Source organism: Coregonus lavaretus (genome assembly GCF_964263955.1).
Source record: "Coregonus lavaretus genome assembly, contig: HAP1_SCAFFOLD_824, whole genome shotgun sequence".
NCBI classification, from domain to species: Eukaryota; Metazoa; Chordata; class Actinopteri; order Salmoniformes; family Salmonidae; genus Coregonus; species Coregonus lavaretus.
In genome coordinates, this window is record NW_028166172.1 from 57501 (window position 1) to 84438 (window position 26938).

The window sequence follows — 26938 nt, forward strand, 5'->3', positions numbered from 1 at the left end:
ACACACACACACACAGGATGCACACACACACAAAGGACACACACACTGGACAAACACACACACACTCTGGATACACACACACTGGACACACACAAACACACACACACACTGGACACAAACACACACACACACACACACACACACACACACACACACAAACACTGAACACACACACACACACTGGACACGCATCCACACACACACACTGGACATACACACACATACACACACTGTATTCACACACACACACACACACACACTGGACACACACATACATACACATTGGACACACACACACTGAACACACACACACACACTGAACACACACACACTGGACACACTGGACACACACACACACACACTGAACACAAACACTGAAAAAACACACACACACACTTAACATACACACACTGAACACACAATCACACTGAACACACAAACTGGGCACACACACACTGAACACACACACACACACACATTACACACACACACACACACTGGACACACACACACCCAATGGACACACACACACACACACACACTGAACACACACACACACTGGACACACACACACACTGGACAAACACACACAGGACACACACACACACACACACAAACACACACACACACACACACACACACACTGGACACACACACACACACAGGACACACACACACACTGGACAGACACACACTGGACTCACACACACACACACACACACACACTGGAAACACACACACTCACACACACTGGACACACACACATTGAACACACACACACACAGGACACACACACTGGACACACCCACACACACACTAGACAAACACACACTGGACACACACACACTGAACACACAGACACACACACACTGGACACATTTCCATGTGTTGGATTTTGATTAAAGGAAATCCCATATAGCCTACTGGACAGGACTTTGCTATGGCATCTTCTGTTTGGGTGTCTCAGGTCAGGTCTGAGCCATGATCAGAATGTGTCTCTGTGTCTATTTCCAGCCCTGCCATTTCTACCTGTCCTGATCTAGTGTTTCACTCCTGACCTCCTCACACCGTCTCACTGTCCATGTCTGCTTTTAGCTCCCACCTCTACTTCACTGTGTTATAATGGACCTTATGCTTGTTATGTCACCTCTGTAACCAGTTATCAAACATACTGACCTTTCTGACCCTATCCCAAGGCCCTACTTTCTACAACTGAACATTTAAATTCCTCTATGAGTTTTGTTTAGTGTCCATTTACTTATCTATGTATTTGTTGTATATTGGGGTTGTGCTGCAGAGCATCATGGGGGTTTGTATGTGTTGATATGATCACGTTCCAGATAAATGGTTGAACTGATTCCTGTCTCCTGTCTCATCATTAATGAATTGTTATACAGACGTGGTTATGAAACCCACGAGACATAACAACAGATTGGTGATGAGTAAGTCTGAATCTACAGGAACTATTCTGTCTGGAAGAAGTGGGTTTTTACAACTGTTTAAAACTGTTATTTTCTGTGGTCCAGTCTAGGCTAATGTTAGCACAGTGTATTGCTAGCAGAGGCAAGTGCATAGTCCAGCTAGCTAAGAAAGAGTTAACATCGTCATGGACGGCAGAAAATGACCCGAGACGGACATCGGAGCGGGAAAACAACATGATTAAAAAGGTGGAATATACAGTGATTACAGGAAAGACATTTATTAAACTGTGAAGACAAAACCTTTTAATTAAAACTGCCTCTATGAGCTAACTTAGGAGGAAACGTCAGTGAGTGAAGTGAATGAAGATCACGTGACTGAGGAAAATATTGCTGTGGTTGAGGACAATATTGAAGTGAGTGACAATCAGGAGCTTATTGAGAAATGAAAAATGGCTGGAATTGTTGGAAACATTGGACAGTTTGATGAAAGTATTGAGCAGTGGAGCTCATATACAGAACAGTTTGAATATTTTGTTCTTGTAAATGACATGGATGATTTCAACATTGTGCCTACATGTTTTAGTGTAATGGGGCCAAAGACATTTAATTTACTAGGCAGCCTGCTACAGCCAGACTGCAACGTGTATGCTGGGAGTCAGGAAGCAAGTACAGGAAGTGAATTTAATAATACATAGAACAAAACAAGAAACAGGAGTAGCGTACAGACATGAAACACTGAAACAGAATCAATAACTCCTGGGGAAGGAACCAAAGGGAGTGACTGATATAGGGGAGGTAATCAGGAAGGTGATGGAGTCCAGGTGAGTCTGATTGGTCGCAGGGGGCGTAACGATGGTGACAGCTGTGTGTAATAATGAGCAGACTGGTGACCTCGAACGCCGGAGAGGGAGTATACGTGACACAGACAGAACAGGTAATAAGACGTGTGGGGATATTGTGGAGGTACTTCAGTAGAATTTACCTGGTCCTGACTTCAATTAAACTCTGTCTGGGAAACCACCCCTCAGTCTCTCATCTGCTCTGAGCTCAGAGGGGGAAACATGAGAAGAGTTTCATTCCAAAACGCTTTATATCACTTTTCAGAAATGTTGGTATATTAGCATTTATTGTTTAAAGAAATTATGAAAGAGATTGGTGTGTTTTTTCATTATCTAATCATGGCAGGGGGTTGTTCAATGACAGACATGTATTTGTTTAAAATCTATCACTTGATGCTTTCATTTCAGATAGACAAATAATCATGTTTTTCTTTGCAAAACGCTATATATCTGCCTAACTCTCAGAGAAATAAGTAGTACTGCTAGGTTTTACACAGTAATAATATATATATCTGCCTCACTCTCAGAGAAATAAGTAGTACTGCTAGGTTTTACACAGTCAAATGTAAAAAATAACTACATTTTTAATAAAGAACTGTACAAATATTATATTTGTGAAATCAATATTTATTTATTTTTTTTATTTTTTAAGACAGTAATATGATATTTGTATTTAAAACCTTACATTTGAAATTTTTGTCATTTAGCAGATGGTCTCATCCAGGATCCGGTTTCCCAAAAGCATCTTAAGGCTAAGTTCATCATTAGAACCTTCGTAGGAGCATCGTTAAATCTCTGAGCAGTTCCCCAAAACCATCGTTATTAACGTTACACTTGAAAACGCTTGTAATCTATCGCCTGCCTCAGACCATTCATACTCGTAGAACAGCCAAATCTCAGGGGTTAAAGCAACAAAAAAAAGCCTTACGTCAATCTCAGATTGATTGTCTTGTGCTAAATTAATCTCCCCTTTCATGTAAACAAGTCATGACCGTCATGCTTTTAGAAAAAGAGGATAATTTTCTGTAAATGTTTTAAACTGCAAATTTGACCAATTCCAGTCCCCTTGCTCAGGGTTCCCAGGGTCCTCCTGGGGATACTTATTGAGAAGCTCAGTTCTGGTGACAATAAAAAGGCTGTTCTACTCCAGAATGAATGAAAATACAATGATGCTGACACCATCTAAAATATCATTTCCACCTCCATGAATGAGCCCAATAAGATATTGGTAAAGATGATGTTAAATTATTTTAACATATTGGACCATATAGCCTGTATGCATGGTCTATTATCAGATGTTAAATGATTTTAACATATTGAACCATATATCCTGTATTCATGGTCTATTATCAGATGGTAAATGATTTTAACATATTGAACCATATATCCTGTATTCATGGTCTATTATCAGATGGTAAATGATTTTAACATATTGAACCATATAGCCTGTATTCATGGTATATTATCAGATGGTAAATTATTTTAACATATTGGACCATATAGCCTGTATGCATGGTCTATTATCAGATGTTAAATGATTTTAACATATTGAACCATATATCCTATATTCATGGTCTATTATCAGATGGTAAATGATTTTAACATATTGAACCATATATCCTGTATGCATGGTCTAATATCAGATGTTAAATGATTTTAACATATTGAACCATATATCCTGTATTCATGGTCTATTATCAGATGGTAAATGATTTTAACATATTGAACCATATATCCTATATTCATGGTCTATTATCAGATGTTCTATTAGCAATAAGCATGATCCCCTGTAGCCCAACGGATGCAGCATAGTGGCTATAAATGAAGCATGGGGTTTGTCCATCTGCATTTACCCCATTGGACACAACTTCCTGATTATTATTATTATTATTATTATTATTATTATTTTTATTCACTCAGAATTGTTGTTGGGGGGGTTTCTATTACAAAGTGTTCAATTGCCCTTTTAAGATGTCGTTGCCCCTTTAAGAGCTCTGTTGCAAATGTTCCTAAACCATGCTTGATACTCCAGTTGTAACTGCATTTTTAAAACAACGCATTAGCGCAATTGTAGGAGTATAGAAATAAACGTGTTATCAATGGAAAGCTTGGATCCCCCTCTTTTTTTAACAAAGGTCAAAACTGCTTTCAAAAGTGTTTTCCCCGTGATTGCATTAAGAGTTGTTGTCCGTTGACTGCTTGAATAAACGGCCCTACAAAGGCAAAGAGCATCCACTAGAAAACAGTCCAACTGAAGACAAAAAAGGCTTTAAAGTTGTTTTTGCTGTCCAGCCAAATATGTCCTAGGTAGATAAGTGTAAATGCACTGATGTATCATCTTATTATGACCACTGATCTGACCTATGACCCCTAAAATGCTGATACTGCACTCTGCCTTTGTATGACCATAAACAGCTGTATGGGTCATGCAAAAGCAAAGCGCAGTATCTAAATGTGTTTATCCAGCTTTATTGTGGTTATTAATGGTGTTGTTTAGTTGTGTTTTCATGTTTTGAATATTGTATTGTAGCAACCCTCAAGCTTTTTTTATCCATAAGGTAAGAACTATTTCATCACGGAGAATGTTTATACTTATGTGACTTTGTATTACTATCAATGCTGTCCTTTTCTTTATGTTAGCGAGCGTTTCAATATTTTGTTGCTATCTTTCTTACCATTATCTGGGTATTTTGCATTTCAATGCGAGTTAAACCATAATATTTCTGCGTTATTGTGCCATGTTTTATTCTGGTGATAACTGGATCACTGGCTGTCTCATGGAGTGTGTGAGGGTGAGTGTCATGGTCGGGATGGCCTGAACTCAGAGCCTGATAGAATACCAAGGAAAACCGTAGTAACTGCAGTAGAACATGGTGGAACAAAGCCAGATGGCAGTAACCTCACTTACTGCTGTTTCCTTGGTTTTTACTGGGATTTTGTAGTTACATCAAATCTGACCCTCCATTTTCTCTGAAACAGAAGATAATTGAACCAGGACACTTTGTCACAAGATATAACAGATACTACGAAGCCTGATTTCAGTCTGAACTCATTTTTGACCAAATGTGTAGCAGCAGTTTGCAATTGTACGGCAGAATAACTGTGTACATAATCCTAATACCTCTTCATGGACTACATTTGAACACTTGAACAGTGTCTTCTTTTAGGGCGTGAACTGGTATGGTATGGTAAGATTACCTAGTGGGGCCAGTAACTGAAAGGTTGCTGGTTCGAATACCTGAGCCGTCAAGGTAAAAATCTATCTGTGCCCTTAAGCAAGGCACTTACACCTGATTTGCTCCAGGGGCACCGTACTACTGTGGATGACCTTGTAAAACAACACATTTCACTGCATCTATCCGGTGTCTGTGACAATACATTTACAAATATTTTATTTATTTATTACAACAGTTAATTTAACAATGCTGGTTATAAATCTTGTTGACATTCATCCAAGGACACCTTGACTTGCATTACACTCTCACTTCAGAAAAATATTCTCATGAAATCATATGACTTATAGTTAGAGAAAAGGATTCCTGTGAACGCGGCCTGCTACAAGCAGGAAACAGGTTATGGATGTGTGATCTATCTTGGCATCTTTTTGGGGTAACCACATTGGAACATTCCAACATTCATCTTTAAGGACATGAACTGGCAGAACAGGTTTCAGCAAAGTATGGAGTCATTGTTTTCAGGAAGGTGTCTCCATGGCGATAGGAGGGACAGGAGGCAGACTAAGGGCAAGGGAAGCCACCTGAACTACTGCCCTACAAAGGCAAAGAGCAGTCTACGCAAACAGTGAATCTGAGAAAAATGGCTTTAAAGTTGGGTTTTTTGTCCAATCATATCAACCATGACCACTGATCTGACCTATGACCCCTTAAATGCTGATACTGTACTCTGCCTTTGTATGACCTTAAACAGCTGTATGGGTAATGCAAAAGCAAAGTCAGTATGTAGAAATCTAAATGTGTTTATCCAGTTTTCTTGTTGTTTTTCTGTTTGATGGAAACAGTTTGAGTGTTGTAACTATATTCCAACTGTATTTAATGCTGTTATGTAGTCGTGTTTTCATGTTTTCAATGTTGTATTGGAGTAGGCCTAACCCTCACCAATATGTATGTTGATGGAGAGAGACACCAGACAAGACACAGAGACAGCAACAGAAGAATAGGATATGATGGAGAGAGACACCAGACAAGACACAGAGACAGCAACAGAAGAATAGGATATGATGGAGAGAGACACCAGACAAGACACAGAGACAGCAACAGAATAATATGATATGATGGAGAGAGACACCAGACAAGACACAGAGACAGCAACAGAAGAATAAGATATGATGGAGAGAGACACCAGACAAGACACAGGGACAGCAATAGAAGAACAGGATATGATGGAGAGAGACACCAGACAAGACACAGGAACAGCAACAGAAGAACAGGATATGATGGAGAGAGACACCAGACAAGACACAGAGACAGCAACAGAAGAATAGGATATGATGGAGAGAGACACCAGACAAGACACAGAGACAGCAACAGAATAATATGATATGATGGAGAGAGACACCAGACAAGACACAGAGACAGCAACAGAAGAATAAGATATGATGGAGAGAGACACCAGACAAGACACAGGGACAGCAATAGAAGAACAGGATATGATGGAGAGAGACACCAGACAAGACACAGGAACAGCAACAGAAGAACAGGATATGATGGAGAGAGACAGAACAGGCCATAACAGAAGAAAATAGACACAGGAGACAGTAACAAACTGGAACCTGAGACAGCAACAGACAAGACACAGACAACAGACAAGACACAGACAACAGACAAGACACAGACAGCAACAGACAAGACATAGACAACAACAGACAAGACACAGAGAAAGTGACAGAAGAGGGCAGATGGAGAGAGAACCAAGGTTGGTTGAGCAGAAGAGGGCATACAAGAGAGACAGCAACAGAAGAGGGGAGACAAGAGAGACAGTAACAGAAGAGGGCAGACAAGAGAGACAGCAACAGAAGAGGGGAGACAAGAGAGACAGCAACAGAAGAGGGGAGACAAGAGAGACAGCAACAGAAGAGGGGAGACAAGAGAGACAGCAACAGAAGAGGGGAGACAAGAGAGACAGTAACAGAAGAGGGCAGACAAGAGAGACAGCAACAGAAGAGGGGATACAAGAGAGACAGCAACAGAAGAAGGCAGACAAGAGAGACAGCAACAGAAGAGGGGAGACAAGAGAGACAGCAACAGAAGAGGGGAGACAAGAGAGACAGCAACAGAAGAGGGGAGACAAGAGAGACAGTAACAGAAGAGGGCAGACAAGAGAGACAGCAACAGAAGAGGGCAGACAAGAGAGACAGCAACAAAAGAGGTTAGACAAGAGAGACAGCAACATAAGACAGAGAAAATAATGGAGAGAGGCAGAGGAGGGGAGATCCCACAGTAGACTGTATCACTTAAAGCTGCTCTATAGATTCTAATTACTGCACAGTGAGTGTGTGTGTGTGGGGGGGGGGGGGGGGGGGGGGATATGTGTGTGTGTGTGTGAGAGAGAGAGAGTAAATAATGGTAAAACAGCATTATAATGATAGTCATACAATGTCAAATATTTCTTAAGTATAAACATTCTCCATGATGAAATAACCTTAGGCCTACTATAATACAACATTGAAAACATGAAAAACACGACTACATAACACCATTAAATACAGTTGGAAGGTAGTAACAACTATCAAACAGTTTCCATAAAACAGATAAACAACAAGAAAGTTGGATCAACATATTTAGATTTCTTGATGCTGCACTTTGCCGTTGCATTACCCATACACTTGTTTAAGGTCATACAAAGGCAGAGTTCAGTATCAGCATTTTAGGGGTCATAGGTCAGATCAGTGGTTATGGTTGATATGCACGGACATTTGCGTAGACTGCTCTTTGCCTTTGTAGGGCAGTAGTTCAGGTGGCTGCCCTTGCCCTTAATCTGCCTCCTGTCCCTCCTATCACCATGGAGACACCTTCCTGAAAACAATGACTCCATACTTCATGTCCTTAAAGATTAGAATGTTCCAATGTGGTTGGCCAAAAAGATGACAAGATAGATCACACATTCATCATTCAGGGTTACTATCAAACAGAAATGTCACATTTCTGGTTTGTCCATACCTTGTTTCCTGCTTGTAGCAGTGTGCGTTTACAGGAATCGTTCTCTCTAACTATAAGTCACATGATTTCATGAGAATATTTTTCTGCAGTAAGAGGGTAATGCAAGTGAAGGTGTCCTTGGATCAACGTCAACAAGAGTTATAACCACCATTGTTAAATTAACTGTTGGAATTGCAAAAAATATATATGTTTTTATTGTCAGATACACCGGATAGGTGCAGTGAAATGTGTTGTGTTACAGGGTAAGGCATAGTAGTACAGCACCCATGAAGCAAATTAGTGTTAAGTGCCTTGCTTAAGGGCACATCAACAGATTTTCACATTGACAGCTCGGGTATTTGAACCAGCGACCTTTAAGTTACTGGCCCAACGTTCTAACCACTAGGCAATGTGACCACACCATACCAGGTCCCGCCCTAAAAGAAGACAATGTTTAAGTGTTCAAATGTAGTCCATGAAGAGGTATTAGGATTATGTGCATAGCTATTCTGCCATACAATTGCAAACTGTTGCTACACATTTGGTCAAAGACGAGTTCAGACCTAAATCAGGCTTCGTATTATCTGTTATATCTTGTGACAAAATGTCCTGGTTCAATTATCTTCTGTTTCAGAGAAAATGGAGGGTCAGATTTGATTTAACTACAAAATCCCAGTAAAAACCAAGGAAACAGCAGTAAGTGAAGTTACTGCCATCTGGCTTTGTTCCACCATGTTCTACTGCAGTTACTACGGTTTTCCTTGGTATTCTATCAGGCTCTGAGTTCAGGCCATCCCGACCATGACACTCACCCTCACACACTCCATGAGACAGCCAGTGATCCAGTTATCACCAGAATAAACATGGCACAATTCCGCAGAAAAATATTAGATAATTTTGGTCATAAAGTCAGTCTTGTCCAAAACTGAGTTTAGTGAGACTTGTGGTTGTGACTGTTCACAACGTAAATTAAGGTTGCCCACATGCCCACACCAAGTAATAATCAATTCAGAATGCAACTGCACGCGACCCAATCGTAATGCCAGTGGTAAATTTGGGTTGAATTTGGATATCCCTATGGGGCTAGTTAGGGACCATCAGTAAATTACACCATGTTCATGGGACAACGTGTTAAAATTCCAATGGCTCCAAATTTGGATTGCAAAACTAAAGAGAAACATCAGACAAGACACAGAGACAGCAACAGAAGAATAGGATATGATGGCGAGAGACACCAGACAAGACACAGAGACATCAACAGAAGAATAGGATATGATGGAGAGAGACACCAGACAAGACACAGAGACAGCAACAGGAGAATATGATATGATGGAGAGAGACACCAGACAAGACATAGAGACAGCAACAGAAGAATAGGATATGATGGAGAGAGACACCAGACAAGACACAGAGACAGCAACAGAAGAATAGGATATGATGGAGAGAGACATCAGACAAGACATAGAGACAGCAACAGAAGAATAGGATATGATGGAGTCATTTAGCAGACGCTCTTATCCAGAGCGACTTACCGTTAGTAAATGCATACATGTTTTTTTATTTTTCATACTGGCCCCCTGTGGGAAACAAACCCACATCCCTGCCGGCCAAAACCTCCCCTACCTTGGACGACGCTGGACCAATTGTGCGCCGCCCATGGGTCTCCCGGTCGCGAACCATGATCTCTAATGGCACAGCTAGAACTCCGATGCAGTGCCTTAAAACACTGCGCCACTCGATGGAGAGAGACACCAGACAAGATGAAAGACATCAATAGACGACACAGAGAAAGTAATGGAGAGAGACAGAGGAGGGGAGAACACACAGTAGACTATCACTAAAAGCTGATATAGGGATTCTAATTACTGCACTGTGTGTGTGTGTGTGTGAGTGAGAGAGAGAGAGAGAGAGAGAGAGAGAGAGAGAGAGAGAGAGAGAGAGAGAGAGAGAGAGAGAGAGAGAGAGAGAGAGAGAGAGAGAGAGAGAGAGAGAGAGTGTTTAGGTACTGTGGAATTATTTAATCAGTTTGGCTCATTGGACAGGTCAGAGTCTATATTTGAAGTTCTTGAGTGGTTGTTGGCAATACAGTAGTGGCTGTGGGCTAAGCCACCGATGTCTTCAAATCCTAGGGTAGAGAGGAGCTGTTACCCCTGGAGAGAGAGGAGCTGTTACCCCTGGGGAGAGAGGAGCTGATACCCCTGGGGAGAGAGGAGCTGCTACCCCTGGGGAGAGAGGAGCTGCTACCCCTGGGGAGAGAGGAGCTGCTACCCCTGGGGAGAGAGGAGCTGTTACCCCTGGGGAGAGAGGAGCTGCTACCCCTGGGGAGAGAGGAGCTGCTACCCCTGGGGAGAGAGGAGCTGCTACCCCTGGGGAGAGAGGAGCTGCTACCCCTGGGGAGAGAGGAGCTGCTACCCCTGGGGAGAGAGGAACTTGCTGATGTTTCGCAATATGCCATGGCCGTCTCAGTCACCAGGTCTCAACCCAATTGAAGACAACCATCAACAAAACACTAAATTATGGAATTTCTTGTGGAAGAATGATGTCACATCCCTCCAATAGAGTTCCAGACACTTTTTTTTTTGTCTTTTTCTTTTCTTTTTTTCTTACCTTGACAATAAACATTTTAATGAACCACAAACACTTGATGTTTAGGGATGGCACACACATAGGGAGACAGTTTGCGTTCCTTCTCACATATGCACCTAGGAAGATACAGTGTTTCTCAACCTGTCATTTTACATAATGTTGCAAGACACATACCATCAAATTAATCCATAGACTTTTGTCCATATTTACAGAAGGCTGTCATTTCACAAATTGTTCCTATATTGAAAGGACATAGGGAAAATAAAGTCAAACATTTCAAAACATAACAAAATAATTAAAACAATCACAGCATTACTCAGTCTTAATGTATTTTAACCATATTAACCAGTTTAATCAAATTGTTTTCATTTGGAACACTAAATCAGAACTACATTTGGAGTTCCAGACCCTTGTAGAATGTATGCCAAGGCACATTGTAAGAGCTATAAAGAGACAGGGAGTGGGAGAGAGAACAGGTAGAACCTGATATGGAAATGAGCAGAACAAACTAAAGGAACTTTCCACCACCGAATGATCATTCCAGACTCAACTTCTATTGAGAGACATATAAAAGGTAAGACGACGATTGTTATGATATTAATATAGTTGATGATATTGTTATGTGTATTAATATAGTTGATGATATTGTTATGTGTATTAATATAGTTGATGATATTGTTATGTGTATAATATAGTTGATGATATTGTTATGTGTATTAATATAGTTGATGATATTGTTATGTGTATTAATATAGTTGATGATATTGTTATGTGTATTAATATAGTTGATGATATTGTTATGTGTATTCATATAGTTGATGATATTGTTATGTGTATTAATATAGTTGATGATATTGTTATGTGTATTAATATAGTTGATTATATGTTTTGTGGACAGTGTTATAATAGGCCTACTCTCCTTAACATGTTTTGGATATAAATTAGATGCGTGGGGTGAATTCGTTCTGTTTCCATCTGAGTGCCCCAGGGTGATCACTCCTACACTATCTAGAATCTAAAAGGGTTCTTTGGCTGTCCCCATATGAGAACCCTTTGTAGAACCCTTTTTGGTCCTAGGTAGAACCCTTTTGGGTTCCATGAAGAATCCTTTCCACAGAGGGTTCTACATGGAAGCCAGAAGGGTTTTACCTGGAACCCAAAAGCGTTCTCCTATGGGGACAGCCAGAGGACCCTTTTGGAACTCTTTTTTCTAAGAGTGTACTGTATCATAGGTCTATAGACTTGTCTTCTCAAAACAGGCTTAAAACACAACAAGCAACAACATTTTCTCTTTCTAATCTACTGTTAACTCTTTTCACTCAGGAAGGCATTTCGTGAGAAAGAGAGACAAATAAATACAGTGGAAAGACTAACAACAACTTACACTTCCTCGAAACAGGTTGTGTGTGTTCATTAGTGCCCACCGTAGCAAAACGTTTGGCAACAGAAACCGTTTAGGTCACGTTGGACAGCGTTTGGAGTAAACTGTTTATGCAACATTTTAAAACTGTTGGCTGCGGAGTCAACTAATGAATACTACCCAGGTAGTAGCATACAACTCGGCTGTTGATGTCTGCCTCATGCTGAAACCTGTATGTAGCCTGAGGGGTGTACTATGATGCAAGCTAGATATACTGGTTAAAACCGATTTGTAGGTGATCAATCCTGCTACTGATAACCACTGTGAACTGATCTGAACCGGTTTAGGCTGGTCATCTAGGATATGTAGGCTATAGCTGAGGTATAGACCTCCATCTGCATATCACTAACAAACCACTATTATATATTATAACCTAGCCTACTTTACATAATATAAATCTCTTACTTGTTGCAAAAAACCTTTCTGTACGGATCTGATCCCCCTCAGATCAATCATGTCCATTTTAGCCCTTCTGTCTACATTCTCAGATACGTTTAGAAAAGAACAGATTGAAAGAAATAGTCTACTTTTAATAAATACACATTAGCCTAAGAGAGTGGAAGGGCTGAGAGGAATGTGGCCTTGTGTTGCTGCACTGTCTATAACTACCTAAACAAACAGTAACAGGGAGATGAGGTGAAAGATATCAGTCACGACTACATGTTGTTACAGGCTTTGGTATTTCCATTTATATTTTGAGGTTGGACGTTAGCACGTTGGCCGCACCTCTTGGCGCCACCTCAATAGACAGTATGCTTATGCCTGTGCTGGCTTGTCATCTCTTTAGTCAGAAGGGTTCCATCTGTTATGTGATATTGAAGAGCAGCTGGTCCAGTGTTCTGGCTGGCCTTAGAGATGTTAGAAGACTGGCACCTCTTTGTAACTCTGCTTCTTTAAGTTGATGAACAAAGTATTTCTGTCTTGTATCTCCCAGGGTTTGGTCTGGTTTGGTTTGGTTTGGTTTGGTTTGGTCTAGTTTGGTCTGGTTTGCTCTGGTTTGGTTTGGTGTGGTCTGGTCTGGTCTGGTTTGGTTTGGTCTGGTTTGGTCTGGTCTGGTTTGGTCTGGTTTGGTCTGGTTTTGTCTGGTCTGGTTTGGTCTGGTTTGGTCTGGTCTGGTTTGGTCTGGTTTGGTGTGGTCTGGTCTGGTCTGGTTTGGTTTGCTCCACTTGTTCTTTTATTCCATATTGTAAGTAGGAGGGTTTTTATTTCAGATGTCCTCGTCTGGAGCCACTTCAATGGGCACTCATGGTGGGAGTCTTTTAGGTACCACTTTCTTGTTGCTAGTCAACATTCAGTGAACACTAGGGATTGGTCGATTAATACCGGAGCTACGATGTGCCGTTGCAGTTTTCAAAGCACTACTGATTTGACACAACGTATCAATGCTTGTATCAAAGTAACAATACTACGTGATGATGACGGTCGAAGCTTCGGACATCACACTACCATCTGACAGCTGTCAGAAGAGCATTGACCTCTGCTGGAGGCTTTGTGTTTTTTTCTATACTGAACAAAAATATAAACGCAACATGTAAAGTATTGGTCTCAGGTTTCATGAGCTGAAATAAAAGATCCCAGAAATGTTCCATTCGCACAAAAAGCTTATTTCTCTCCAATTTTGTGCACAAATGTGTTAACATCCCTGTTAGTGAGCATTTCTCTGTTGCCAAGATAATCCTTCCACCTGACAGGGGTGGAATATCAAGAAGCTGATTAAACAGCATGATCATTACACAGGTACACCTTGTGCTGGGGACAATAAAAGGCCACTGGAAAATGTGCAGTTTTGTCACACAACACAATGCCACAGATGTCTCAGGTTTTGAGGGAGCGTGCCATTGGCATCCTGACAGCAGGAATGTCCACCAGAGCTGTTGACAGATAATTGAATGTTAATTTCTCTACCATAAGCTGCCTCCAACGTTGTTTTAGAGAATTTGGCAGTACGTCCAACCGGCCTCACAAAATGTGAGAGATCTCACTGATTTCTCCCTGGTGCCAGTGCTTTTTCCAAAGCAAAGTCTCTTTCAAACACTGACCTCTACTGGACACCTTATTTATACATTTAGTTTGATGTCTTCCAGTTTGTAGCCCCTGAATGGGAGCTCAGCAGGTAGGGATGGGGATTGGGATTTCCCATTGTTGTTCAAATAATTTGTTTTATTTAGTGTAACCTATGATAATCTTCTGTATTTAGTTTCCTAAATAATACCACAGATGCATCATTTTTGAAAACATAGTGAACCTGGAGGCAAAAAGCGAACCCCACATTCTAACTAAATATTGTTTATTAGCACTCAAATCTATCAATGGCATTTTCGGCACAATTTGGTGAAAGCCCCAAAGCGTTCAGAAAGCCTCTGTTTCCCATCACTAGTGGACACCCCCATGAGTGTCTTTCAAAACCCCTCCTAAAACCACCTGTTTCGTTTTGGTTGTTGTTAGTGACTCTTTGTTAGTTCCTTCTTCTGTTTGAGAGACAATGTTTTATTTCTTGTTGGGGAACGTAACAATGTTCCTGTGATTAAATTAAATCACCTGACTGTTTGGATGTGTCTGTTAGTAAATGTTTTATTTCTAAGAGATCATGAATAAAAGAGAACAATTGACATTCTAGAATGAGTTGTCACTGTGTTCACCACAACTAACATGCTGCATCTCTGTTTAGGGGTCAGTGGTCTAAAATGAGTCTCTCTGGGGAGAGAGAGGAGGGGGTCCCTGCCTCTAAAATGAGTCTCTCTGGGGAGAGAGAGGAGGGGGGCCCTGCCTCTAAAATGAGTCTCTCTGGGGAGGGAGAGAAGGGGGGGCCCTGCCTCTAAAATGAGTCTCTCTGGGGAGAGAGTGGAGGGGGGCCCTGCCTCTAAAATGCGTCTCTCTGGGGAACATGACACCAAAGCTAAGAGCTGAGATGACAATTTTATGAATAATTTATTATGTTTATATCCAAAACGCTATTTCCCCAAAAAAATCACGTGTTTTTTTTAAATATAATTTATTGCTAATATTACTTTTCTCAGATTTTTAATTCATAGATTTTAAATGTGTATGAATTTTTTGGGTTGTTGTTTGCAAAACACTACATTTCCAATGTTCAGCTAGAATAAAATGTTTGTATCCTGAATATATGACTGTGATATGTGGTTGTCTCACCTAGCTATCGTAAGATGAATGCACTTACAGATGCCATGTCTTCATTTCACCCAGTTTCTCTCAGCAGGAAAATAATCCTGCAGCAACAGGACATGTGAATTATTATTTGGATTATAATTAATGGAATTTTTTTGTAGGGGTTGATAAATTTTTCATTATAGCAAAATAAGTCTGAAATTTTGAAGTGGAAATTATAAACTTTAGAAGCCTTTTTAAACCTTGAATACATTACAAGTATGCATTTCCTGCTGTGTGGGAAAATTCCTTTTCAAATTTCAAATGTAAAAAAGAGAAAAGTAAAAAGAAAGTAAAGTCGTAGCCGGCTGCGACCGGGAGAGGGGTGGTGCACAATGGGCCCAGGGTAGGGGAGGGAATTGCTGGCAGGGATGTAGCTCAGTTGGTAGAGAATGGTGTTTGCAATGCCGGGGTTGTGGGTTCGATTCCCACAGGGGGGCAGTATGAATAATAATGTATGCACTCACTAACTGTAAGTCGTTCTGGATGAGAGTGTCTGCTAAATGACACAAAAAAAAAAGTTTATTGCAACATTTTAAAACTGTTGGCTGCTGAGTAAACTAATGAATACGACCCAGGTTGTAGCCTACAACTCGGCTGTTGATGTCTGCCTCATGCTGAAACCTGAACTTAGCCTGAGGGGTGGACTATGATGCAAGCTAGATATACTGTTTTTTCAAAGCTTATCTAGATTTCAGTTAGCTTCACATTCCAGATCAGACTTCACCCATTAGAATATACAGAGCGCTAGTCATCAGGAAGGTGCTCTCTCAGCAGAACAGTAGATATCTCAATGACTTGACATGTTCTGGTTGTGAATTCAGGCTACAAGGTGAGAATCTTTCCATGGATTATTATAAAGTGGTAGAGAAATGTAATGTATGGTGTAATTCTAGTACAGTGAATGGAAGTAAAACACTCAGACCTAACAGTCGACTTCTACTGAGACAGGTACGTGTCAGTTTAATCATACAAAATGGAGCTAACTGAATCTGGGCAAATCAAATTCAATATATTCATATATTATAGTTCTACATTTAACATTTCATATGATAACTGTAATTGTATCATAGTTCCACTATAGTGTAGTGATCCTCGCTAAATGAGCCACGTCACAATTCCAACCAATTAACCCAATTGGCGCCTGTGGCGTGATGCGTAGGTTGTTTGCCTTTTACACATGCAACCTGGGTTCGCTTCCCTGCCCCGCTGTTTGCTACATTGGTGTCAGAAGTAGTATGGTGTCTGTGAGGCCATCAGAATTTATGGCCCGGACATGTGAGGGGTCTGAGTAGTCGAAGCATGGGACTTTTGTAGGGGACAGTGTGAGTCAGGTTACAATTCCCATTGCTGTGATGCGTAGGGTGTTTGCCTTTTTCGCCAGTGACCTGGGTTTACCGCCCTACCCGCTGTTTGCTAAACTATTGATATCATAGGCTTCCCGACATCCGTTGAACAAAGATACATTATAATATGAGTGAAAGGATTTGAGGATAATATCAGTAAGTGTTGATTTAGAGTTGTCTTCTGGGTTCAGCCTTCTAGCTGCCTTTATCAATTGGGTGAAATGTAATAAATGACATGGTCTCAGAGTTTGGAGATAACCAGGCCCAGTTTAAATCACTATGACAACCATTTCATTATTTATCCAGAGCAGCAAGGGAATCTAGAGACTCAACCTTTTTTAATTTAACCTTTATTTAAGTAGACAAGTCAGTTAAGAACAAGTTCTTATTTACAATGACGGCCTACCCCGGACGACGCTGGGGCAATTGTGCGCAGCCCTATGGGACTCCCAATCACAGCCGGTTGTGATACAGCCTGGAATAGAACCAGGGTCTGTAGTGACGCCTCTAGCACTGATTGGCTCAAACGCATTAAGAAGGAAAGAAATTCCACAAATTAACTTTTAAGAACAAATTACATCCTCATCCGTTTAAGAACAAATGACAAATGTGGTCCTCTGTAGCTCAATTGGTAGAGCATGGCGCTTGTAATGCCAGGATAGTGGGTTCGATCCCCGGGACCACCCATACGTAAACATTTATGTACACATGACTGTAAGTCGCTTTGGATAAAAATGTCTGCTAAATGGCATATTAAAAGAAGGCACACCTGATAATTGAAATGCATTCCAGGTGACTACCTCATGAAGCTGGTTGAGAGATTGCCAAGAGTGTGCAAAGCTGTCATCAAGGCAAAGGGTGGCTATTTAAAGAATCTCAAATACAACATATATTTTGATTTGTTTAACACTTTTTGGGTTACTACATGATTCCATATTCATAATTCATAATTTTTATGTCTTCACTCTTATTCTACAATGTAGAAAATAGTAAAAAATAAAGAAACAATGGTTTTGGGAAAGAGCTTGGAGATTTAACAATACTCCTACAAAGGTTCTAACGATTAACTTAGCCTTCAGGTGCTTTTGGGAATCCGGGCCCAGGTGGTCTCTTTAGGAAATGTTTTGAAAAAATTTGGCCTAGGCTACATGTCCTGTTATTTGGATTTAAAACCGATTTGTAGGTGATCAATCCTGCTACTGATAGCCTATGTGAACTGATTTGAACAGGTTTAGGCTGGTCATCTAGGATATGTAGGGTATAGCTGAGGTATAGTACCAGTCAAAAGTTTGGACACACCTACTCATTCCAGGATTTGTCTTTATTTTTACTGTTTTCTACATTGTAGAACAATAGTGAAGACATCAAAACTATGAAATAACACATACACATATTGCTCATGCCTAGGCTACATGCTCTGTCCTGCTACTGGTAGGTCTATAACGTTATGGGAACTGATCTGAACAGGTTTAGGCTGGTCATCTAGGATATGTAGGCTATAGCTGAGGTATAGACCTCCATCTGTATCAGGACTAGGCTCCTGCTACTGTTACTGTTATAACGTTATGGGAACTGATCTGAACAGGTTTAGGCTGGTCATCTAGGCTATAGCTGAGGTCAGTGGTGATTTTAGCATGTCAATCTTGGTGGGGCAAAACATAAATAAAGGGGGATGCATGCCAGCAAAGCCACTCCACAACACAACACTAAACAATACATTCATTGCACTATAACGGTGACAAACGGTGGCCACAAACTGTTAGGGCCTACATAAAGCAGAGTCCCAACAGCAGAGTCCCAACAGCAGAGTCCCAACAGCAGAGTCCCAACAGCAGAGTCCCGACAGCAGAGTCCCAACAGCAGAGTCCCAACAGCAGAGTCCCAACAGCAGAGTCCCGACAGCTGTCCTATCATTTCTCTTCATTATTTCTCTTCATATGACAAGGATTAAAAAGGATTTGCCTGTAGATTGTTGACTTGATTCATGATGATGACTGCTGGCTAAGATTTTGAAAGTATGATGTTGACCTGATCAGTCCAATCAAAGCTACTGTAGATATAATGTGATTTGACGTCATTTTATCTGTTGGCCAATGACCTTCTTGGATGGGCACTTCTAATGTAACTCTGTGGCAGCACCCAATGGGCTTGAATTTTCTAGCTCTACCCTTAGACTTGGCGGTGACGTAGTGTCCCCATGAGTGACAGAACACTGAGCCAATCACGAAGCAATGCTCTGTATTGTCTTCTGGCTTGACCCACCACCCCAGAAAGCACTGAGCTAGGCTGCCCCACCACCACAGAAAGCACTGAGCTAGGTTGAAACACCTGCATTTTGGAGCTGCCTTACTCAAGAAAACAAAAAAGAGACCATGTTTTTTTGCGGCTTTATTAACTCAATTATATATATATTATTTTTACATTTTTTGCAAACTGATATGTGACACGTATTAATGCCAAAATAACATGCAAAACAGGAAAGGCCACCTGCCCTGAATGACGGGTCGCCACTGGCTGAGGTATAGACCTTGATCTGCTTTACACAAAAAATTACTGTTATACATTATAACCTAGCCTACTTTAAATAATAAAAAATCTCTTAATTGTTGCAAAAAACATTTCTGTATAGATCACTGATCCCCCTGCAGATCAATCAAGCCCGTTTTAGCCCTTCTGTCTACATTCTCAGATACGTTTAGAAAAGAACAGATTTAAAGATAATAATTGGCTGACTTTTAATGAATACAAATAAGTGTGAGACATGGCCTTGTGTTGCTGCACTGTCTATAACTACCTTAACAAACAGTGATTTATTATTATTATTGACAGTTAACATGGAGAAGAGATGTCACAATCAGATGTTCATTTGATTGCATTAAATAGCCTGACTGTTTCAATATGTCTGTTAGTAAATGTTTTGTAAGAGATAATTAATAAATGATAACAATTCACATTCAAGAATTACTGTGTTAACTACAACCAACATGTTGGATCTCTGTTTAGGGGTCAGTGGTCTAAAATGAGTCTCTCTGGGGAACATGACACCGAAGCTAAGAGGTGAGATGACAATTTTGTTTAAGAATTATTAAGAGTTTATTTCCTTAATGCTATTTCCACAATAATCAGAAATGGTTGCTTATGGGTACCTTCAATATTACTGTTCTCAGATGTTTAATTAATAGATTTTAGATGTAGATAATAATAATTATTTTTATTGCAAAACGCTATATATCCATTGTTTAGCTGACATTGAATGTTTGTATCCTGTATATTTGACTGTATTATCTGGTTGTCTCACCTAGCTATCTTAAGATGAATGCACTTACTGTAAATCGCTCTGGGTAAGAGCATCTGCTAAACAGGTGGGGCTCTGCCCTGAATGACAGGTCACCACTGCTCCAAAGCAATTACATGTTGCACAGGAACCACTGACTCGCTGCATGTTTCTATTATCAAGACACCTGCTGGTACCTCTTAACTGGTTAGTACAGCTCATGAGGTGTCCTAAATATCTGCCAACTAGGTGGGACGCTTATGAATAAAGAGGCTTCATGCATAGCATTAATTTATACCCATAAGAGTAGGACTAAAACGGCTTTATTCTCAGTACTTATACGACACATTTTCTACTCTGAGACGCTTTTTGGATATGGGCCCAGATCTCAAAACATTGTTTTAAAAAACGAATAATTTTGTTTTCCATAATAAAAAATTAATATTACTAATGTAAGCCACTGTAAAGACTGGGTTTAGTTTATTGTGTTGCTCTGCTCATGTCCGCGTTCTGGAACTGTCCGCGTCCACGTACAGAACTGTCCGCGTCCACGTACGGTTTGGCGCCAAGCATATTGTCCAGTTACGCGCAGAGTGGGCTGAGGTGATGTTGGGGAATAACGAGGGAATTCGTTACAGTGTTGAGACACCGAAGTTTATTGTTCAATTTGCTTTTTTGCTTAATGGTCAGTGACAGTATGAGTGTAGCCAGATCCTTTTCACTCGCTAGTCTTGTTTAATTGTGTGGTTCAACGGGTTCGTCATCATCCTCGAGGGACAGACGAACGACCTGCTAGCTAGCCAAGCTAGTCGGTACAGCTAGCTAAGCTAGCTACTCTTTACCAGCAGCATCCTAGTTATCCTAGCTACCACTACATCATCACCGGCTGCCTGCATTTCTTGTGGACCGATGGAGCTCCCTGGTTGTTTCTTCCACCTGTTAAGTACCGTGAAGGGCTTCTCCCTCTCTCGTTGACGGATGCTGGCTACCTACCATCCCTCTGTCCGGTTCTCCTCTTCACTAGATGGACGGTAACTTTAGTGTTTAACCCCTCTGTGTCCAAGGACTGAACTTTTTAATATTATTTTTGGGCCGCATCAAGTGACATTTTTTACAACGTTTATTTCGGATAAAATTAGTTCATTGCATCCGCCATGGAGCCCAGTTTCATAATATTACCTTCTGTCCCTGGTTATGAAGTAATCTCGAAAAAACAGGCCTTATGTTTGGGCATTTTTCACCCTACCAGCTCCTATTAGTTCTGTTGAGCTCCGTGACACCGACTCGCCTTCAGAACGTTCTATTCCCAGCCCATTGTTCTGCGTCACAATGCCAGCTTCACTATTGTTATCAATGAGACCTGCCTGCGTTAACCCTGTAGGTTTACCTCAGGTAACTGATTATTAACAAGGTTATGGCTACTTGGTGAGCGTTAACCCTGTAGGTTTACCTCAGGTAACTGATTATTAACAAGGTTACAGCTACTTGGTGAGCGTTGACCCTGTAGGTTTACCTCAGGTAACTTATTATTAACAAGGTTACAGCTACTTGGTGAGCGTTGACCCTGTAGGTTTACCTCAGGTAACTTATTATTACCAAGGTTACAGCTACTTGGTGAGCGTTAACCCTGTAGGTTTACCTCAGGTAACTGATTATTAACAAGGTTATGGCTACTTGGTGAGCGTTAACCCTGTAGGTTTACCTCAGGTAACTTATTATTAACAAGGTTACGGCTACTTGGTGAGCGTTGACCCTGTAGGTTTACCTCAGGTAACTTATTATTAACAAGGTTACGGCTACTTGGTGAGCGTTAACCCTGTAGGTTTACCTCAGGTAACTGATTATTAACAAGGTTACAGCTACTTGGTGAGCGTTGACCCTGTAGGTTTACCTCAGGTAACTTATTATTAACAAGGTTACAGCTACTTGGTGAGCGTTGACCCTGTAGGTTTACCTCAGGTAACTTATTATTAACAAGGTTACGGCTACTTGGTGAGCGTTAACCCTGTAGGTTTACCTCAGGTAACTGATTATTAACAAGGTTACAGCTACTTGGTGAGCGTTGACCCTGTAGGTTTACCTCAGGTAACTTATTATTACCAAGGTTACAGCTACTTGGTGAGCGTTAACCCTGTAGGTTTACCTCAGGTAACTTATTATTAACAAGGTTACGGCTACTTGGTGAGCGTTAACCCTGTAGGTTTACCTCAGGTAACTTATTATTAACAAGGGTACGGCTACTTGGTGAGCGTTAACCCTGTAGGTTTACCTCAGGTAACTTATTATTAACAAGGTTACAGCTACTTGGTGAGCATTAACCCTGTAGGTTTACCTCAGGTAACTTATTATTAACAAGGTTACGGCTACTTGGTGAGCGTTAACCCTGTAGGTTTACCTCAGGTAACTTATTATTAACAAGGGTACGGCTACTTGGTGAGCGTTAACCCTGTAGGTTTACCTCAGGTAACTTATTATTAACAAGGTTACAGCTACTTGGTGAGCATTAACCCTGTAGGTTTACCTCAGGTAACTTATTATTAACAAGGTTACGACTACTTGGTGAGCGCTAACCCTGTAGGTTTACCTCAGGTAACTTATTATTAACAAGGTTACGGCTACTTGGTGAGCGTTAACCCTGTAGGTTTACCTCAGGTAACTTATTATTAACAAGGTTACAGCTACTTGGTGAGCATTAACCCTGTAGGTTTACCTCAGGTAACTTATTATTAACAAGGTTACGGCTACTTGGTGAGCGTTAACCCTGTAGGTTTACCTCAGGTAACTGATTATTAACAAGGTTACAGCTACTTGGTGAGCGTTGACCCTGTAGGTTTACCTCAGGTAACTTATTATTACCAAGGTTACAGCTACTTGGTGAGCATTAACCCTGTAGGTTTACCTCAGGTAACTTATTATTAACAAGGTTACGGCTACTTGGTGAGCGTTAACCCTGTAGGTTTACCTCAGGTAACTTATTATTAACAAGGGTACGGCTACTTGGTGAGCGTTAACCCTGTAGGTTTACCTCAGGTAACTTATTATTAACAAGGTTACAGCTACTTGGTGAGCATTAACCCTGTAGGTTTACCTCAGGTAACTTATTATTAACAAGGTTACGGCTACTTGGTGAGCGTTAACCCTGTAGGTTTACCTCAGGTAACTGATTATTAACAAGGTTACAGCTACTTGGTGAGCGTTAACCCTGTAGGTTTACCTCAGGTAACTTATTATTACCAAGGTTACAGCTACTTGGTGAGCATTAACCCTGTAGGTTTACCTCAGGTAACTTATTATTAACAAGGTTACGACTACTTGGTGAGCGCTAACCCTGTAGGTTTACCTCAGGTAACTTATTATTAACAAGGTTACGGCTACTTGGTGAGCGTTAACCCTGTAGGTTTACCTCAGGTAACTTATTATTAACAAGGTTACAGCTACTTGGTGAGCATTAACCCTGTAGGTTTACCTCAGGTAACTTATTATTAACAAGGTTACGGCTACTTGGTGAGCGTTAACCCTGTAGGTTTACCTCAGGTAACTGATTATTAACAAGGTTACAGCTACTTGGTGAGCGTTGACCCTGTAGGTTTACCTCAGGTAACTTATTATTACCAAGGTTACAGCTACTTGGTGAGCATTAACCCTGTAGGTTTACCTCAGGTAACTTATTATTAACAAGGTTACGGCTACTTGGTGAGCGTTAACCCTGTAGGTTTACCTCAGGTAACTTATTATTAACAAGGTTACGGCTACTTGGTGAGCGTTAACCCTGTAGGTTTACCTCAGGTAACTTATTATTAACAAGGGTACGGCTACTTGGTGAGCGTTAACCCTGTAGGTTTACCTCAGGTAACTTATTATTAACAAGGTTACAGCTACTTGGTGAGCATTAACCCTGTAGGTTTACCTCAGGTAACTTATTATTAACAAGGTTACGGCTACTTGGTGAGCGTTAACCCTGTAGGTTTACCTCAGGTAACTTATTATTAACAAGGGTACGGCTACTTGGTGAGCGTTAACCCTGTAGGTTTACCTCAGGTAACTTATTATTAACAAGGTTACAGCTACTTGGTGAGCATTAACCCTGTAGGTTTACCTCAGGTAACTTATTATTAACAAGGTTACGACTACTTGGTGAGCGCTAACCCTGTAGGTTTACCTCAGGTAACTTATTATTAACAAGGTTACGGCTACTTGGTGAGCATTAACCCTGTAGGTTTACCTCAGGTAACTTATTATTAACAAGGTTACGGCTACTTGGTGAGCATTAACCCTGTAGGTTTACCTCAGGTAACTTATTATTAACAAGGTTACGGCTACTTGGTGAGCATTAACCCTGTAGGTTTACCTCAGGTAACTTATTATTAACAAGGTTACGGCTACTTGGTGAGCGTTAACCCTGTAGGTTTACCTCAGGTAACTGATTATTAACAAGGTTACAGCTACTTGGTGAGCGTTAACCCTGTAGGTTTACCTCAGGTAACTTATTATTAACAAGGTTACGGCTACTTGGTGAGCATTAACCCTGTAGGTTTACCTCAGGTAACTTATTATTAACAAGGTTACGGCTACTTGGTGAGCATTAACCCTGTAGGTTTACCTCAGGTAACTTATTATTAACAAGGTTACAGCTACTTGGTGAGCGCTAACCCTGTAGGTTTACCTCAGGTAACTTATTATTAACAAGGTTATGGCTACTTAGTGAGCGTTAACCCTTTAGGTTTACCTCAGGTAACTTGGTGAGCGACCTCACTGTTCACCTGAATACACGTTGTGGTTAGCCACTGTCATGGCGTGTAGCCATCAAACGTTAAACAGTTTCTGGTCATGGTCAACCATATATGTTTTAAGAAAAAAGTGTACAATCTAAAAAAAAAAACACGTCCCTGTTCTCTTTTTCAAGATGTGGCCGATTTAAACAGCCAGAAGACATTTTTTAAGTAAGAAATAACCATTTTTTTGACGACTTGTTGTTTCTAAATGGCTGCTGGGTAATTTGATATGCATCGAAATCTTAGTTTGTAGGCATGGAATTGAGCGAATGCTGCGCAGGTTCACTGAGTTGCAAACCAAATGGATATAATGGGGTGATTGTTGTCTAATCGGGTGGTCTAGCTAATGGATTTGTAGATCTGACGCAGTTGCTACCTCAGATTATGAACCTAGCAGATGTCGTGAATGAGTTATGTAGTACCCACAGACGGCCACAGGGATGCGCAAGAGAGCTATAAACCATACTGTTTTTTTGCCTTACCCTAAACCTATCAATCAATCAATCAAATGTATTTATAAAGCCCTTTTTACATCAGCAGATGTCATAAAGTGCTATACAGAAACTCTAACCCTAAATATAACCTATTTTAGCCTTAACCCTTAACCCTAATTCTATTTTAGCCATAACCCTAACCCCTAACCCTAGGTATAACCTATTTTAGCATTAACCTTAACCCTAATTCTAGGGTAGGGTAGCCTAGAACACTTTTAGAAACTATTTTAGTAATAATATTATCTTAGTAAATACAATTATAGTACTAAATAACATTTTGATTATTTTGTTAATCAAAACCTGTCAAGCGTTTTGCTGTTTTTTTGTTGTTATTAGTTATTTTATGATATTTGTTATTGCAAGGCAGAACACTTGATAAATAAGACACATTTGTTTTATTTTTCAAATGTGGTTTGAATTGGGTGACCTAGTAACCTCTGTGTGAAGGTCCAGCAATTGGCGTGGGGCAGGTTTGAGACTGATCTAATACACTTTATTTATCAGCTGCCTCACCAATGTCTTTATGTGAATTAATAACTTTTAATTGCTAATTTTCCAATAGATGGCTGCATAAGACCACGAAGCATCAGTTATAGGCTACAAGCAGCAAAAATATATGTCCCATGATTTTCTAAAATGGTCACTCATTACTTCACAGTTATCCATCCATCCATCCATCCATCCACCCACCCACCCACCCACAAAGTGTCTTCCCTGCCACTGTTTTGGTAAAAAAGCTGGGCTTGGGCTGGAGAAATGTATCCACATAAATGTATAGACAGAGGATGGATGCTAAGACTGACCATCCATGGTACAAAAAAATATAGTTTTAACCATGTTTTGAGGCTTTACAGTGTTTGGAGTAAAAAAAAACGTGTACTTTGGGTTCTGCTGAGCAGAGCTTCCCAAAGTCGGTCATGGCAGTTGAACTAAGCTCATGAGGCATTTATAAGTTATATTATTTTCTGAATCAATGGGTAGATATCATTAATTAATAAGTCCAAAAATGGATGTGGATCCAAAAATGGATGTGGATCCAAAAATGGATGTAGTAACTGTTGATTCACCTTCAACATAAACACAGACACTAGACACTGGAAATTAGATGTGCCTTGCAAAAGTATTCAGCCCCCTTGGCGTTTTTCCTATTTTGTTGCATTACAATCTGTAATTTAAATGGATTTTTATTTGGAATTCATGTAATGGACATACACAAAATAGTTCAAATTTGTGAAGTGAAATGAAATAAAGTCCACCTGTGTGCAATCTAAGTGTCACATGATCTCAGTATATGTACACCTGTTCTGAAAGGCCCCAGAGTCTGTAACACCACTAAGCAAGGGGCACCACCAAGCAAGCGGCACCATGAAGACCAAGGAGCTCTCCAAATAGGTCAGGGACAAAGTTGTGGAGAAGAACAGATCAGGGTTGGGTTATAAAAAAAGATCAGAAACTCACTAACTGTA

At 40.5% G+C, this 26938-nt stretch overlaps 2 protein-coding genes across 2 annotated transcripts in view; both read left to right on the forward strand.

Annotated features, from left to right (window-relative positions):
- Positions 1 to 1357, forward strand: part of LOC311114987 (NLR family CARD domain-containing protein 3-like) — a gene marked incomplete at its 5' end in the record, with an annotated part of 9444 nt that extends 8087 nt beyond the window's left edge. Inside the window, one exon of the mRNA XM_084190213.1 lies at positions 1 to 1357. This exon is cut by the window's left edge and continues 1722 nt beyond it.
- Positions 1 to 26938, forward strand: part of LOC311114990 (NLR family CARD domain-containing protein 3-like) — a gene marked incomplete at its 5' end in the record, with an annotated part of 126348 nt that overhangs the window by 14487 nt on the left and 84923 nt on the right. The gene's annotated exons all lie outside the window — the stretch shown is intronic.